At 42.9% G+C, this 15,903-nt stretch overlaps 1 protein-coding gene across 2 annotated transcripts in view; it reads left to right on the top strand.

The window, feature by feature from the left end:
* Positions 1-887: 887 nt before the first annotated feature.
* Positions 888-15,903, top strand: part of LOC139820807 (signal-induced proliferation-associated 1-like protein 2) — a 57,408-nt gene continuing 42,392 nt past the window's right edge. Inside the window, exon 1 of one of the 2 annotated variants that reach the window (XM_071791339.1) lies at positions 888-1,767. The gene's annotated coding sequence lies outside the window, so the exon portion shown is untranslated. The remainder of the gene's footprint in view (positions 1,768-15,903) is intronic. The other variant, XM_071791338.1, reaches the window with a different exon arrangement.

The raw sequence follows: 15,903 nt of genomic DNA, 5'->3' as shown, positions 1-15,903 counted from the left end.
TTTATTTGTCTAATGCAAAACACAAAATTACAGTATCCTGATATCAAATGCGACACACCAATTACCTAATAAATATTATGACCCAATATATTCACAATTAGCCGCAATAATTATTATTCGTTACATATTACATCAAAATTGCATTTAATAGAAACAGCACGTCGATTAATTCAATTGTGGTCGTATCTAATTCGCATATAGAGAACGAATTTAAACGAATTTAAATCTCAGACTAATTCAACAGAATCGGCAATCGAGATATCTAGAAATCTTCAACATCGTGTATCGAAAGCGACGGTCTACGTAGACATACCTACGATAATATCGCGTCAATGCACGGCGCGACAGATTCGTCAAGTGAATCCCGTACGATCGTAGCGCGGCGAATTTTTTCAGAATTCGTCACGCGGACAAATCCCTTTCTTTTCTTTCATTTTTTCCCCTTCTTTCTTTACTTAGGGCCGGTTGTCCCAACCTATTGGTAAGCTACCTGATAGTTAAATCACATGTCTATCTTTGTCCAATGTAAAGGATAAACAAAGACATCATATATATGATTTAAGATTTAACTATTAGGTAGTTTAGCAACATGCTGGAACAACCAGCCCTTATACATGTTGAAAGCGAGAAGAAAGAAGTCGCTGCTGGAAACAACAGACTCATTGCGTCTATCGCTCGCATCCTCGTGTTCTGTAAGAAGTCGGAGCGCTCCGGTAACGGAGCGCCATGGACAGCTGGACACGCGTCGCGTCCGCGTCGCCCGAAGCTCGCTCTCGCGGCGTGGAAGGACCCAACAACGCGAGAGAGCGAAGCGGAGGGGGGGGAGCGGTAGGAATGGTAGGGGGAGCGCGCGCGGCGACGACCGGTCCGCTAAGAACGAGCGCGCAGTCAACTCGCGTAGCGCAATCCGTCGCCATTGTGGAGCGTCGTCGCTCGCGCGAGCGTTCTCTCGCGATCGTTTCTCGCGCGTCAATCTTCGTTGTCTCCGACGCGCGACGACACGAGAAGATTGCGGAAAACTCGCCGCGTGCGGAACGAAAAGAGATCTCTCTCTCTCTCTCTCTCTGACTCTCTCTCTCTTGCGCGAGAAAGAGAGCGAAAGGAAACGAACGTGAGCGTCGGTTGGACTCGAGTGTTCGAATTGACTTGAGCGCGGCTGACTTCAGCGCGAAGTCGCTGGAGTCCAGCTCCAGCCAGCGGCGGCGGCGGCGATAAAACAAAGAAGATTCCGCCGCGTGCCGGATCGGATGAGATCGAATCGTGAATCCCGAAGTCGGAGTTAAGAAACGGGCTCGTCTCCTGCCCGCGTGTCTCTCCTCGAAGGAAGCCCCGCGTGTGCGTGACGCGTCGCTGGCGCGCGTACCGCGTAGGTACATACGTCCGTGGCGTTTGTTTATGTTCGCGACCGAGCGGCCGTGAATCGAAACGATCGATTTGTGAGAATTGAACGAACGAAAGAGAGAGGTGAGTCGTGTGACGCGCGGCTGAATCGAGCGTGGAAAGAAATTTGAGAAAAGTGGCCGTGAGTGAAGTCGCCGGGAGTGCGCGCTCCTCGTTGGTGATTTGTGAGAAGGAGAAAAGGACGTGGCGGATAAGGGCGAGGGGAAGGAGAGGAAGAGGATTCGCGCGGCCGGCGGCGGGCGCGTCGAGGTTGCGTCTTGGTGCTCCAAAGGGGAACCGGAAGCCGCTATATTGGAGAGGAAGCGGGAAAGCGGCGTGCCGCTCTTCTGTGTGCCGCGGCAGAGGCGTTCGTCCCAGCCCGAAAACGTGAGTTTCTCCTTTTATTATTTTCGACGAACTTTAGAAAGACGATGGTACCGCTCCGAATCCGATTTCGCTAGCGCGATCGGCGTATCGGATGAGACCACCGATAAGAGATAGGCGCTGATAACAATAATCGTTAAGACTGATAACAATGGTCGGTTAGCCGTGCTGAATCGCGCCGACGAAGACGGAAGCGTTGAGATCGAAATTTTAAATTTAATCGTTATATTGTTATACTTGCGATCACGTATGTGAGAATAAGCCCATGGAACAAAGTGCTCCAAGAATTTCTGACGTCTAAATACCGTGTACTTACAATTAGTTATACCTTTACATGGCGAAGGCTAAATGATGGTTTCATCATAAAAGCCAGATAGATTTTATAAACGGGAAATACCGTGACGAGTAACGCGCGTCTATCGAAATTAGTAAATTGATTAAAAAATAATTTGTACAGGAAAAACGAGTCCCTTCAAGCCCCTCGAGATTGTCGTGCGAAACAACCCAGAGGTAAAATATTTTCTTAATTTCGTCCCTTGATGACAAATCGAGGCACGTGACGCTTAATCGCCGAGAACGATGTAAACAATTAAATGGAATTTACAGCGCGTTCCAACCTGCAAACGTTGGGGGGGGGGGAAGAGCGTCGGTTAGGCAAGGAGAAAACCGCGGAAAATGCGAGACCAGGATACGTACTTATTGTACGGAATTTTTCGGAATAGATTTCGTTCGGAATTATTTCGTTTTCCCTAGAAAACACAATAGAAATTTAGGAGACAAATAACTCCGATCGGAATCCATGCTGAAAAGTTCCGTGATACACGTGGGCCCCAGGTCGAGATGCAGGTCGAAGAAGTGAAGTCGCGATTGAGCTAATTGGGTTCGCGCATAATTAAAACGAGCGTTCGGTTTCCGCGCGACGTAATAATTCGCGGCGCGAAATGTAATCGGCAAGGTCGGCGCGTATCGATGATACGTAGGCAAGTCGCACGCGAATGCCTGGGCATATACGGGGTGTTTTTCTTCTCTCCTCTCTTTCTCTCCCGTATAATTTAATCTTTGCGATTGATAATCGGGAAGGCGGCGAGTTTCCTCACGTGCGATTATACCGTGGAATTACGTGTGCTCGGCCGTAGAATCATCGCGTGCTGCTTTTCACGCAACTCCGCTACGTAACGATCGTAACACGCCGATGCGCGTCGCGCGCGTTAATTTTCTAAACCGCGCCGCGCCGTTTCGGTGATTCCGAGTCGAGAGGAGTTTTCCCGCCTGCGCGCGGAAAGTCCATCGCACGTGAAGATAAAATTCTAAATATTAGACGTTCGCATTTCATCGACTACAATTGGCAAATAATCATCGTGACGATTCGACCCATTGGTTTTGGTCCGATTAAATTTAATAATTTTATTTAATTTAAATTATTTAAAAAAAATGAGATGCTTATATATATATATATATATCAAAGATTATTAACGTCTTGACGATCAATCGGACCAAAACCAATGGTCGAATCGTCACGATGATTATTTGCCAATTGTAGTCGATGAAATGAACGTCTAATGTTTATTATATCGTTGGCGAATTACAAATGTACTTTCGATAAAATTCTAAGTACGTCTGGCATAATACGTTAATCGATTCGTACCGTGTCGCGGGCGCTAAAGCGAAGAGGGGAAAGGGGAAGAGTTGCGCGCCTGGGTAATCAGATTTTTTTAAACGTATTTTATTCAAAAGCCAATTAGAAAGAATTCACACGAGAAATAGGGACTATATATCATGCGAGACGTACAATTATACGACATTAGGATGCAGACGTGCGTACTCAGTGACCGCGATAGGATCTCACGTATCTCGTTCGTCCGAACGTTCCACAATGAATCCACAATCTTATCGTTACGATCTCGTTATGTTAAACATCTCCTAACCGGAACAGCTAATTCGTAATTACATTCTTAATTGAGACTCGAGGTGCCGGAAGCATCTATACACATTCTATACGTTTCGGTCTTTTTACTTACGTCCGGGTTGTAACGCCGTATCGTTCTCATTCCGATGCATCGATATCGTCTTTAATGTCGCCCACGTCATCGTTAGCGGATCATCGTCGGGGAATTAAGTGCCTGACGACCGACGGCGTTGATGCACGTGGGACGCTGCTGCGTGGTCGAAAACTCCGCCATTGCTCAATCACGCAACGGCGAGAGATCACGGACGACTCGTAAACGATCCCCCGTCGCGTCTCGTCTCTTCGAGATTCACATTTAGATCCCTTCATATACCTGAACTTACAATAATGGCTCTCGCCGTCGCTCGGCAGTGACACTCTCTCCGTCCGGAACGTTTTCGTCACGCCGTTTCATGGACCGCATCTCTCGACTTCGTTCCGGACAATTTTACGCTATAAAGATAAAAAATGAAAACAATTTCCGTTGGAGTAATTCGAGGTTGAGCAGAAATAGCGAACGCTGAAAGAATTATAGAAATTATAGATAGAATAAAGAATTATGGAACTGTAATTTCTACGCTGGAAATATTTTTGAGAACAAAGAATTGGATGATATATTGAAGGAACTTTTTAGCTTGTCCTATAAATGTGTAAAAAAATGAGGTTTTATTGTTATATTTAAGTAATGTTTATTATTTAATTTGTTCGTTTATTAGAATTTATTATTCGAGTATTAAGATACATTTACACATCAATGCAATACGTATAATTTTAGTAAAACGGTTAATGAGAGAGAGAAAGAAAATAAAGCAAGGTTTACTTAATAGAGGACTCATTGAAGTCTTTACGACAAAATGAGCTTAGATAGTTTTCTAGATGTAGAACGAGAAGCAACATTTGGGAATTTATCAACCTATGTGTGCTTGAGTGTTTAAAGAAGAATATATTTTTCTCAGTTGTCGCAACTGTCGATTAATATACATTTAATTACAAAGGAACTTCGTTGACATACCTATATACTTGAGATAATTCTTCGGGACTCGGGACGTTTTGACTTTTCGTGATTTTACAATGGTTAATTATTTTCCAGATCAAAAAGATACATATAGATGTATGGTAATAGCATTCAACAGTCAGCTGCAATCGTGCGTTTATGAGAATGTTGCGGGTTTACGCCGGAATGGGCGACCTTATCGTTTTCTTTCCGATCTGATTAACCTCACTGATCTTATTCGCCGCAATTCCTACGCAGCGTAGCGAATGACCTGAATTTCGTATTGTCACGTTGCTCGTGGGAAAGAAATTTCTAGGTGATCTCGTTACGATGAGTTTCCAAGTTGAAGTATATTTCGTAGACGATCGTCACGGTTGCTCTTAACAAAATTTTCATTTTCTCCGGTAATCGTTTATTAAATGCAGTGCATTAAACGCAGTAAAATGTAGTGTTGACATACCTTTATTATATAATAATCGCTTTTGAAATTAACAAAATTTAATATTAGATTAAATCCCGCACTTGCGTGGAAAATCAATCTGTCAAGAGGCACGGCTCGATTGACCGACGATCATCGAGCAGCCAGTTCTCACACGGTTTTCCCGCCGGATCAAGGTCAGCCTCTCGATTCGTAATTGCTCATCGATACCTCCGGACGATAGATATCGCGTGGGCAGTCCTTATATGGGCAGCGTGGGTCGGCGATGTACGCATCGAGGGGCCCGATCGTAGCCCTCTCCTCGAGCGACGATCTTTCATGAATTTATTCGTGCGAGATCGCGCTTTTTAATGAGGGCGTCGTGACGCGATCTCGGCGTGTCAACGAACGTGTCTCTTCCACGATCTTCCGAACGCCGATCTCTCCGGTTTTTCCGCCAGTTTGATGAGGCCGAAAGAGAAATCGCACTTTATTTAATCTCGCGTCTTTTTGAAAAACCGTAAATTGTTACTTCAAAGCTACATGAAGACTATATGTGTCGAAGGTAGAAGATGTACAGTTAGCTGAAAACTAACGCTTCTGAAGGAAATAATTACGCTTTTCACGCGCGCGTTTACCGGTAGAATGACGCTTTTTGCAATTACGCTCTACGAACATGTGCGGAACACATGGTACTTTTACGGTACTTTTAAGATAGTATCCATTGGCTCCCACGATGCCCACGTGTCGTACTACGCGAAACGTGGAAAATGCCCACACTTGCTTCCCTTTCAAACGTTTCAAAATTCTACGGAAAGATCTCGTAAGTTGTCGTGACTTGGTTTTTTATGCTTAAAGAGTAGCCTAGATCGTGTGAATAATAGTACTTGTTTGTTTTACAGAAATTAAGAGTTTGCGGTAAAAAAAATTTTGAATTTCAACAAAGTATGCATGATAATACGACATAAAAACGTAAAAATATAAAGAAAACTAAAAAATAGAGAAGGAAAAAACTCATAGTGCATATATATCCCGTCCATATTTTTATTCGACATTTTTCTTCTTTTTATACAATAATTTTCTACAAAATAATAAATATATATTTATATGTTTAAAGTCGGACTTACTGCAATTGCGAAACAGACACATAATTGTTATCCCGATGGAAATGCGCGCAGTTCGCCAACTTTTAACGAGCAGTCGCTCTCAAATGACCTGGTATGCGCCGGGTCGCCGGTCGCCGGTCGCCGCTTGAAATCTCCCCCAAAAAAAGGAGCAGGCCGCTCCCGTTCGGAAGAAGCGCTCTCCGGAATTCGTGCGTGTTGTATACTCGCAGAGAGAACGGCCTTTGTGTCCCACGTACACAAGTTATTGTATTCCCGACGCGTATGGCCGATGGGAGTTCGTTATTACGCCTACTTCCGGTCGTCGCATGGATGACTCTCGCACAGCAGAAACGTGGCATCCTGCACAATCCGAAGACGTTGAAATGTAACAGGGTATCGGCAATTATTCGTGTAGTACAGTTATGATTTCGTTATCAGTTATCAAGAAAAAAAGTCTGCGAGAATTTTTTTTATCTAGAGAATCAGAATGATACAGCCAATATAAAAGTAAATACAAAGTATTCTAAAATCATAGAGGCCACGCGAAATTATTATTATTCGAGATATAATTTTCTAAAATTCTAACATTTTTTCGTAAGCTCCATGCAATTTCTTGTATCTTTACTGTATTGCAAATTTTAAACTTGTGCAACAAATTAGGAAGCTCCGACCATAAATGTGTACATATACGTTACGTGCAGCACGTTATGTCAAACCTATTAAAAGGCTTAGCTTGTAGCTGCATTTCCTGTTTGGTGTAGACGCGCTTTTTATGCAGCGCACGATGCATCGTCACTTCTTGATTCGAAGTCCGGTCGTTTTCTTCGCTCGGCAACAGCGTGCAGGCACGATCGAGTTTCGAAGGCGCGATTATTCTTTCCTAGAATGCCGAAACGCATGTTTCGTGTGGAATTTTTCGGCGCAGCTGCGTGCCTAATCGATTTCGTCGCCCTGTCTGTACACAGACCTAAGCGATAGAATATATATTTTCGTGTTTATAGAAGCATGAGCCATTTATCATGGCTCTGAGCTCTGATGCACTCGGTACACAGTGATTTATACATACCTATCCCATTTCTGGTCGGATCAAGCATCAAATAATAAACTATGTGACAGGGGTCAATTTAGATGATAGTAATTTTTTATAACTTCCCTGAATTTTCAACATTTAATCCGTAATTCAACATTTAATTTATCTCTAAAATAAAAACATTGTTAAAGTACGGTTTATAAAATAGGATTAAAAAAATAGGATGGCTCCGTTATTTACGTGCATTTCTAAACTTTTATTAAGGCTGAAATACAACATAAAATGCTATTTGTCTGACATTTTTATTGGAGGAAATTAATTAAATTTGGCAGAGATTTCCGGGTCATTTTGCGATTAAAATAATATATACATCTTACCTCGTATAACAATCAATTAAATAAAATAAATGATAGCAATAAAAGAGTAATTTATAGCTAACTCCGGAGTGACATTCATGCTTTTGTGGTCGAAGGCAGTTTGGCCAATTCTATCGGCACCTATCGTTCCGTGACTGCCGCAAATCTCGTAAACGTATCGGCATAGTATTAAATAGATGGGAGAATTCGTTTCGGGTTACGATCGTCCCTCTGTACAACTGGGCGAGTCACGAGATCGCCTCGCAGCGACACGCATGAGGCACGCACAACGCGCGCGGCCACGCGTAAATTCCGACCGATTCTCCAATTAATGCGTATCTTACGGTGCATCCCGTGGCAACGCGCATCGGGAACATATACCTGGCCGAGTCATCCAATGCTCTGCGGCGACTTAAGCCGGTTTCACGCGAATGTTTTATCCTCAGAAATAGATCGACTTTAAAGAAATAAGACCTATATATACGATATTTCTTTCTTTTATAGAGATTTCTACATAGAGACGGAAGAATTTTTTTCGACCACATTTTTTATATTTAAAAATTCATGTAATATACAAAGAGTGTATCTGGTAATAAGTACATTTACGGTTAACAAGGCAATTCGTTGTTAAGAATCGAAATGATTTTTTTCTACTAATATTTAATAAGAGACGTCTCCCTTAATTTCTTTTGCAGTTTAAACTTTTAAAATTAAACGGCGTCTTTCTTATGCAAATCAAGATTCAGTTAAAGTCAATGAAATTATTCAAAGAATAAAGTTCTTGCTATTCTAATTTATTCCTAAATTTATTCCTGTCAAGACTTTTCTCTTTTCATATAAAAACTTGTATTTTCTTTCTCCATCAAGTAAAAGTTACTTTAATAAAAATTATCCACTTATTACCGAATATTTTTTCCTATTTTCATACACTCTTATAATGACGAATCGACCAAGGAATCTATCATTGTCCAACGGCGGCGAAAGTGGGGCACACGTCCCGTGTAAGTATGATACGGGCTTTCGGCCGCGCACAACCGCGCTACGTGGGGGAGTGCATTGACTTCTCGACTTGATAAACGTTGGTGAGCGAGGTGGAGTCGAGTCAAGTCGAGCCGAGTCGCGCCACGGTGCCGGGACGTCGTTTCCTCTCCACGAGTTCGTAGATGAGAGCCCCCCGCCCGCACGAGGCTCGGGCACGAGAAAAGGGCTACGGACGGATCGTTGTCTTGAGACGAATTCCTATATGCGAGCCCTCTCGACCCCCTTTCCTCCCGCGACGAAGGCTCTACGTGTGGCTGGCACGTTAAAAAAAAAATCCGCTTGTCACTGACTCAAGTCGTAGACGACATAGACGAAAGGCAAAAGAGCTTTCTGAAGAAGTATTTGAAGGGAATTGAAAGGCTCGAGAAAGGTTCTCTCTCTCTTTCTCTCTCGTTCCGTGGGTTTTTAATGGCTCTCGAAGGACTTCAATGAGGTCGGGAAAATCGCGGGAAGATGAAGAATTTCGGAGGTCTATTGTGCGACTTCCGTCGATAGGATCGACCTTTGTGCGCGTATAAGAATTTAGACCCGGGTATTTACGGTGAATTACGGTGATCTATCATGATTCAATAGGGTGGTTAATTCAACGAGATTTTGTTCCCGCGCGACGTTTTACCAGAATTAATCGCCGGAATTCTATTGACGACGAAGCTGAGAAATTTGTGCACGATTTGAAGACTCGTTTATTACGGAAAGGTTATCGATGTCTTCAGAATTAGAGAGAATAGTGTTTGAAATGTGTCATCTCTTGCGGCCGAGAGTTCGCCGATGCATGCCGTTCCAATTATTATGGGCTTTTAAATCGGAGCAGTTAACGGTTTAATCGACTTTCCTTCGTGTCGTTCGCGCGCTGCATCGCGTTGCTACAATTTTACAACGCTCTAATTGCCGTGGTACACCTTTTGCTCGACGTATCGCTTTTACGATTACGCCGTTAACGCATTTAACTCGTTTGGCACAGTAACACCGTTCGCTTCGGCGACGAATCGCCGACGGCGATGTAACGTTTCATTTGATACTCGACGCAGCCTTTTTTTCTGTCCCGAGAACCCCTAATCTCGCGGGGAGAGGAAATTCCCTATTGCGTCTATCTTCACGACCACCATCGCTGGCAGCAACGAGAGCGACTGGACCGTTTCCTGCGTCGATAAAACTTCCCCTCTCGTCGCTGTCTGAATTATTAGGAGCGTTCCGGGCCGGCGGGATGGGATACAAGTTCTTTAAAACCGACCAATCGCAATTAATTAGGGCCGGAAGCGCCGATTGGCCTCCCAGTAATTCACCGTTGTTCGCAGGCTCTCTCTCATCATTCGAGCTCTCCGCTTCTCTCGTCGCGACTTAACGAGCGCAGCACGTTCGCGATAGCGCGACTTGATATTAATATTTTGTGGCGCGAGTAACACAAACGTCGAATTTAGATTGCGACTCTCCAGCTTCATCACGCTCAACCATATAAGTGAGATTTTTCATATAACAATTATATAAATATTCTGCGTATGAAAATAATAAAGATTCACACTCATCTCGAAAATGCATCGGAGTTTCGATTTAAATCTTTTATCGCCTAAATAACTGAAAATTAATGTAGTCTAATAAAATTTTTGTTACCTACAAACGCTCTTTGTGTATAAGATCTGGATGCTGTTTTATAACATTCATGATACGAAATCACGACCGGAGAACTTCCCTCTATCGTGATCGTATCGATGCCGGCTTTCTTTGAGAAATCCAATAAAAGGTCGTTGGAATCCCCCAGGAATGCACGCGACGGAGATTTCTGAGGGATCGTTCCATGAAGGGCGGATGTCTCCCTTTTCTTCGGGGAGACGCCCGCTTCGCTGGATGAGATAGCCTGCATTCTTTCACATAGCGGCTGCATTGTTTACGGCGTGAACGAACAGTCGTGGCGTGGGCAACAAAAGATGCGATACACGCCCGACCACCCCCTTCGCAGAAACGTAACAACACCGGGTATTGCGCCGTCCGGCACGGACATCTGCGTGGAAAACGCTGCGGGGTGCATATTTTAATTCGTGCGACGGAATGTCAGATAGAGGGAGAGAAAGACGGAAAGGCGTTGAACCCCGCGTAGGCTTCGTGTCCGCGTCTCGCGTAATAATGCTGGTCGAATGACGTGCGAGATACGGCAGGAAAACGCAAGTAACGTCGCAAGTAATGCGATTAATTTTAAGGACTAATATTAAACGAATTTCGTGTTTTACTGTAATAATTAATAAGATCATGACTTTAGAAATCTTCCGCACTTTATTCCAATGCTCTCTATTTTATTCGTCGGTCAGTTTGCAATTTTATTTCTCGTCGGATATTACATTGACCACTAGCTGCGTAATACCCCGAAAAATCGCGCAAGCTTTTATTAATAAAGGATATTGGAATCCAGTCTAAGAATGGCGATCATTCAAGGCAGCATGAATAATTTGAGAAGGTCCGCTATACGTATACGTCCCAATAGCTGGGATAAAAATAAATTTACGACGTCATTGATTCATATATTAGATATCATTGATTAGTATTGACTATTTGAAGATCCTAGGTCAGTTCAACGGAATCTTTTCAGAAACGCACAACACATTTGAAGCGTAACTTTAATCAAAATACACAAGATACGATACTAATTTTATTTGCGTCAAATTATATAAACGTTATATAAAATAATTTTATTATAACGAATTATTACACATTGTTCAAAGTCTCATCGGAGAACGTAGATAAAAACATCTCGTGAAGAAATGGAACTTATTTCCACGTCTTTTTTCCATCATGTAGATTGAATTATTATGTTCCTTCGCACGATGACCGATCGGCTGTGTTTACGACATATCCTCTCCATAAGGAAGAAGCGACGAATATACTGTTACAACGCAGCGTGTGGTTAACTGTAGAGTGTTTTATCGTTTAAAACTCGATTCGTATTATAGTTATGTTCCCATTTACGCTCCAGTTGCGAGTCAGTCAAACGATAGATCTAAAAACAAAGACGACAACCTCCTCTCCATTCTCGAAGATGAAGTATAACCACAATATGCATTAGTCTATATATATATGCATCAGATAACAACAGGTAGCACGCAAGATTAATCCTAACAGTCTTGTAAAATCGTCCTCTCATCACGTCTGACTTTAAAAGCTAAAGATTGTGAGTTATCTCGTCACACTAGTATTGAATTATTTTTTGTTAGAAGTGCAACTTATCTTCGCCATTAGAATTCTAAAATATTTATCGAGAACCGCGATACGTACGTCTCGGGCAAGTATTCCTCTGATTTTTTAGTACCTTCCTAAACCAGTTTTAAAGGACGCTAAAACGTTCGTTTCCATATATATATCTTTCGCTTATCGCGATATTTGATTGGAGCTAAACGTAAAATTGTCTACAGATCGTAACGTCAATTCGGCCGCGCTACTCGACGGCGGTGACTCGTATTTCGCGAGGAGTAATCGTCGGATATACTGTTACGACGCAGCGTGCGGCTAACTGTAAAGCATCCACCACCGTAGTGAGTCAAATCATCAACGACAACGTCACCTGGCACACGAGACCCCTCGCTGAGCCGCTCGTTCGCCCGATCCCTCGCGGATTCGCGTCGAGCCGGGCCACGCACGTGGCCGCCTGCCTGATGCGTGCGTCCGACGATCCTCTCCGCGGATTATTCCCGCGTTCACGCAACTTTATTCTCCTTCGCGTTCGCAACTAACGTTACTTGGGACGTGAACCGAGCCACTAATCTGCCTGAATTGTCGGCTTGGATTCGGAAAATTGTCGGACGCTCACCGTACTCGAATAACACGCATGATAAGTAGTCTGACGCATGATAAGTGAGTCAGAAGCGACTAATGTATACGTAGAATATCATTTTTTTTTTACGCGGAAATTTTCTCACCTATTAATTGTTTGCTCAATTAGTTGGCTTGTACCTTGATACTCAAGGCGAGGCTTATCTGAGAACGCGAACTACAGATAGCAGCTGATAGCCGAGAGATGGGCTGGGGTTAGCTGGGTAATTGGATCATTCATATACGTCGTACGAGAATCATTGTCGTTCGGTTACTGCTTTCTCATCATTTTAACGCTTCGTCGCCTCTTCCCGTCCGACTAGCGGCAGCGCGCATTCATCTATTCAGCGCTATATTTTCCTCTTTTTGCGTCACGTTCGCAGGTAGCTCGGAACCTGACATGAAACATCGGCGGCCACTTTGATTCCTATTACCGATAACGTCACGCGTCGGGCAAGTCCTGGATGCGCGCAGGACGCTCGCAGCCGTGGACAGGGAGGAGTCCTATTGCAGATACGTGTGCGCCTGCACATACGCTCTATCCGATACCGATAATACGTGCGTATCTCTGCATCGATAGCGGTATCTTCATTGGCGTGCGTTTAAAAAACTGCAGATGTAATTCTGCATGTTAAAAAATTTCATCTTTTGCGCGTGCTAACCGATCAATTGCAGTATCTATTTTTTTAAAATAGCGTAAAATACCAGTTCACTATCACGCTGCTAATCGTACTTCCGCGTCTGCTTTAATTAGACTCAATTAGATACCGGTATATTAAAATATCTACCAATGATGAATCTAACAATCTCGTAATGATCTCATAATTACGCAATAATTATACAATCACATTAGTATCGATTACTCCGCGGTCGAATTAACGGTTTGCGATAAAAGCGCGATCACCGATGATAATCGGCCGGCGCCGGCGCGGCTTCTGCGTCATTTGCGTCTTTGCGTATGTATCGCTGCGTCGTCAAAGGAGTATTCGACGACGAAGTCTCGCTGGATCATCGTGCGCGGAGTGGAGAGGACGGGGGGATTACGGGAGCGGCAAGGGCGGGGGCGGGAGGGGATCCCAAGATGCCGTTAGTCCGGAGAATCACTCGGGGCACACGAGTGCCTAACCCATCCTGCGAGAGGACGCGGCAGAAGAAAGAACGGAGATGCGCGCATTCTCCTCTTATCTCTGAATCGGTATCGGATTTATAAAAGAATTCGTTTGAAGAGTAAAAAAGCTATCTTGAAAAAGCTCATTTCTACGTCGTTAATTTTTGGAAACAATGCCTAGTTGAAATGTGATTCACGTAGACTTTAGATACTCTTTTACATTCTTTTAGTGAGAACATTAAAGTCGTACAGATTTGTCTTTAACATGTGGCCAACAAAAAGAAATATTAACACAAGCAATCACCTGTGATATACCTTTTTTAAAAAAAAGAGTCCTAAATAAGCAACGAGAGTCATATGAGGATCATATGAGGCCTTAAGTAATTTATACATATATCGTAATAAAATCTTTTTGCTGATTATCGTTCGTTTAAATTCGTGACAGGCAACAAACGTAGAAGTAACTCAAGCTGATGCAAACATCATTTTAGCATTATCATATTTCCCACATTTTCTTGGAAACTGCTTGTTTCCAGCTCGCAAAGTATGCCCATAGTTGTCTAGGCGCGTCCTCGTTTCACAAAGGAATTGCAAAATGATTCTCTCCAACTCGCGCGCGCGCGGTCGCGTTTGTAAGTGCCGCTAGCTAAGCACGATGGGCGTTGTTTGCAGAACTTGGAAAACCACTTTTCCATCGTCACCGTCGGCGAGGTCGACGGCGTTGGCCTGAATAATAATATTTCACGCGATGGTAACGGTTTCAATATCAACATTCGCGTTTCAGCCGCAACTCGTTTCGTCGATCGATGCCTTCCTTATAACTAATCGAGTTGGATAAACTTGTCGTATTAAGGCCCAGTTGCACAAATGTTGGTTAACTTTTCTTGTGGAACTGGCCCTAAGAGCCGCTTTTATCGAAACATTTAGAAAGCGCTTAGAAAAACAAGACTTTGCGTCCGAAAGTCATAACATTAACATTGGGATAATATTTATGCAACTGTAGAATTTCAAAGTTTAAATCTATCAGTCTGACTCCACCTTATACAAATATAGAAATATCTGCCTGCCTCTTCTTTTTTTTTATTTCTCTCAAACTAAATCGTTGTAACATATACTATTTCATATCTATAGATCGAATAAGCCAAGTTTTAAAATGCAACCTTGCTGCAATATTGCGACAATCCTAATCCCCGAATCACACTCGCGGCGACAATAGCTGCGAAGTCATACGATCGCTGACCGAACGTCTCGTTTCCTATATAATACGCGTCTCGCTTGAATTTTCTGGGTCACGCGGTTCCGCGGTCTCCACCGGCCTTTCTATTTCAGTGCGTTGCTTACTATGCGTTCGCGGGTCATGCGTTGTCCAATTCACGTGAACGGCCAGAAACGGCGAACTTGCAAACGTGCTTATTAATCAGGCACACTATATACAGCGCAATAGCGGAATGAAACGTATTGATCACGTATTGAATAGTTTCATAAATTTTTGTTGTACATTGAACAATTTCTGGTACAAGAAGAAACATCTAAAAATTAATTATGGTCACTTTCTACAAATATTTTTTGTTAATCCTTTATGTAGATCGTTATGTTCAAAAATCACATTTGTTTTTTAAATATAACCATATAAAACTACAAGCTGCTTTATATTAAATTAATTAAAGAAACCAAAATTCAAATTACTTTATTATACGGTTTACTATAAATATACACAAAGCATGCAATTACAAAATAATATCATATCACGTGCATGCTCTTTTGATCACTTTATTTAAACTCAAATAAATTGTTTTTTCAATATTTAAATGTACATTTATATATATTATTTACAAGTACATTAGCTTCATAAATTTTTATGATGTCGAAGCTTACGAGATAAAGTTATCTTTTTTTAAATACTTTATAACGAAGAAAAAAATAGTCAGAGACCATAGCATAGAATTCAAATACCCGAATTAAACAGATGTGTTTGACCGCTTGTGCAAACCGCGATGCCTGGCAGACCAAAAGTCGCGAGACACATCAATGGCTATTCTTGTCAAAACGTGACACGCGAAATCGTTCAAAATTCATTTTCGTTAAAGGGACAGCCAAAGGGAGCTAAACTCGTGCGCATTTAGTGGTTTCGCGAGCGTGCAAAATGTGCACGTTACGCCCGTCGTGTTATTTGCACGACTGACTCCGACTGACGCGGCGTTCCTGCCTTTGTTACAATTCGACTACTCCTTTCGCCTTGCATCTGCGTGCACTCGAGCCCGAGTTCCATTATGCGCGCGTGTTTTTCGTCGGTGCCGCTCAGCTGCCGCTGTCGCATTCGGACGACTTGTGCGCGAGAGTTCAGCG

Source organism: Temnothorax longispinosus, chromosome 10 (genome assembly GCF_030848805.1).
Source record: "Temnothorax longispinosus isolate EJ_2023e chromosome 10, Tlon_JGU_v1, whole genome shotgun sequence".
In the NCBI taxonomy this organism is placed as follows: Eukaryota; Metazoa; Arthropoda; class Insecta; order Hymenoptera; family Formicidae; genus Temnothorax; species Temnothorax longispinosus.
The sequence above is the reverse complement of the archived record's forward strand: the minus strand, read 5'-3'. Positions and strand labels throughout refer to the sequence as shown.